Genomic DNA, 2,645 nt, shown 5'->3' on the forward strand with positions numbered 1-2,645 from the left:
ACACATGAGCTCACTGAGGACACGCGCACATTCTGTTCTGTTCCTTGCACAACTCTTGGAGACTTTCTCGCGGTGTTGTGTCTCGTGCAACAAGGAGCACAACTTTGTCGTTCATGAGATTAATGGCTAGATCTAAGTCTTTTTTTTTGTTGCCATTTAGAGAAAATGAAAAAAACCCAGTCTCTTTCGAACAATTGGCAAGGAGCAAAACTTGATAACTTTGTCGTTCATATGATAAGTTTCTTAGATCTAGTCATTATTTAGCCATTTTGAGCAAATAAGAAGAACTGTTTCTTTCGAGCAATTGACTTTGTGAATTTTGATACATTCAGTGATTTTATATCTGGATTATTCTTTGGTCTGTCCAAGTGAGCTCCATTACCAAGCTGGCTCTGTTCTTTATTTCAGAACCAAAAACTCGAAACCGGCTAAAAATGACTTAGGGGATTGTCTTATGAGCAATACGATAACTTTGTCATTCATACTGTTGTTGTTGTTTTTTAAAAATTCTGCTCTCCGTAACTGAGACTTTAAAAGGCGTGCAGTAATTTGTATACTATGAAATGTGGACGTTTGTGTTTTTGGTGTGTGTATGTATGTGGGTTCGGATGTGCTGCAACATAGCATGATTCTGATTTGTGTATGGTGTTTGGAAATGTGCTGAAATGTTGCCCTGTGGTCTGTGTGTGTAACGTGATGCTACACTGCCTTTTTAGTCTGCTTATGACTGACGTAACAATGTGCCCACTTCGTATTCAGACAGTCAAATGGTGCAAAATCTTACAAACCTTGTGAAAGAAATCTCTGTGGAATGCAGATTTTCTGTGCAAAGGCTCACTATTTGTTATTCGTCTAAGTTTGGTTGTGTTTTGTTTGGTTTCTTTGTCTTTCGCTTTTACTTTTATATAGATATATCACGAGGAACAGTGTGAAGTCAAGGATCTGTGCCATGAGCCTACGTCTGATATTTCTTGCTACGGAATTACTGTCGATGACGACACAAATGAACACAAACTTTTGGCAAACAGCACGCCACGAGTACGTCCATGTGCGCCATCTGTACAGAAGACAAAGCTCAAACTCTTGACGTACATACAATTTGTCGCTTTTAAGAACAAGCGGGCTAACCCAGATTTCGGGGGTTTCACCATATCAGATCTGAGTTTTTCTCTGAATATCGTTGAGATTGAAAACCCAAGCTTCTAGCTTAAAACTAATAGTTCATGATAACAATGATGGTAACTTGTACATACTCCCAGCCGAACGTACTGCCAAAAGAGAAGGAATCTGTCGACAACAGGAAGACTCTATCAACAAACAGACTCTCATACTGTGTCATTGTTCCCCGTGGGTGGTTGACGGGTGCTCTTCTTTGGTTTTGCTCCTTCTTTCCTATCATCCTTATGCCTCCTCCTTCGTCTCTTCCTACGAGACGTTGATAGTCTAGTGGTTTTCTCATTTTGTTGTTCTCTCACGACCCATTGTTGCTTACACATTTCTTTTTGTTACATTAAAATGTCTCGCAACAGTGGATACTGAGACACCCCCGCGGATCATTCCAACAAGCAGATTTCGTACATTTTCTCCTAGGCGTGGCGTCTTGAAACTTGGACAACACAAGTTTTTTATCCCTGGCGAATTATTACAAAAATGACAAAGCTTTGATGTGTACTTCTTTTTAAAACAAAGCATTGCCGTGTCATGAGTCATTCTAAAAAAACCACGAAACATGTAACACGCATGCAGTAACCAAACCACTCACGCGTTCAGAAATCTGAAAACAGCTCACCAGCGACAGGTATATCACGTAGTCAGCGTGTACATTTGAAAGTTTTTGGTAACATAGATAGCTAGATATTTTTTTAAAAATCTGAGCTTCAAAATATGTATACTTTAAAATGTAACAGAGTATATTACTCTATAGCTGCACCTCTAACATTGAGCAGTAATACATTACAATACAACATATTTACGTTTTAAGAGCTGTAAAATTAGTAATGAACGTTATAACAAAACAAAAACCTTACGTCATTCATTCCACTTGAGTAATTCACATCCTGCGAGCTAATGTTTGATCAGTCAATTTACGTTATTGACATCAGTGGTGCTCTTAGTCATCATAATATATAAAATGTGTTGCAAGTGCCACAAAACTCAAACTTTTTTTACTTATTCATTCTCTTTTGCCGTAAATAAAACAACAATAGAAAATATAAAACAACTTAGAAAACTCGTTTACCTAAACAAAAAAACCTTTGCGTCTCTGCCAATTAGATATTGTGACAATTTAGATTTCTGGCATTGATGAAAAATATTTCTTAATAACAAAGCAAAGGAAGTTTGAGTACAACTATAGTACTAATATTCTAAAGAAGAGTCCTATATTTCGTCAGTGAACAAAATAAGGACACATTTTGTTTTACTAAGACTGGTATCGGGGCTACAATTTGGGTATCGCGATTAAACAAAGTTGCATAATTTCGAAATCGTGATTCAAAACTGAATAAAAACCGGCTTTTCGGTGGAAACGCTTGACCCGGAAGTCAACGTTATATTATAACTTTTATTTTAAAATCATGGATATGTGGATTGGAGTAAAATCTAAACTAGAATTATAGGTGGGTTCTCGAGCCGTCCGAGGGGGT

At 37.5% G+C, this 2,645-nt stretch overlaps 1 protein-coding gene across 1 annotated transcript in view; it reads left to right on the forward strand.

Annotated features, from left to right (window-relative positions):
• LOC101862058 overlaps positions 1-2,645 on the forward strand; it is a gene marked incomplete in the record, with an annotated part of 69,542 nt that overhangs the window by 38,282 nt on the left and 28,615 nt on the right.

The sequence above is a fragment of the Aplysia californica genome, unplaced genomic scaffold (genome assembly GCF_000002075.1).
Source record: "Aplysia californica isolate F4 #8 unplaced genomic scaffold, AplCal3.0 scaffold00457, whole genome shotgun sequence".
NCBI classification, from domain to species: domain Eukaryota; kingdom Metazoa; phylum Mollusca; class Gastropoda; order Aplysiida; family Aplysiidae; genus Aplysia; species Aplysia californica.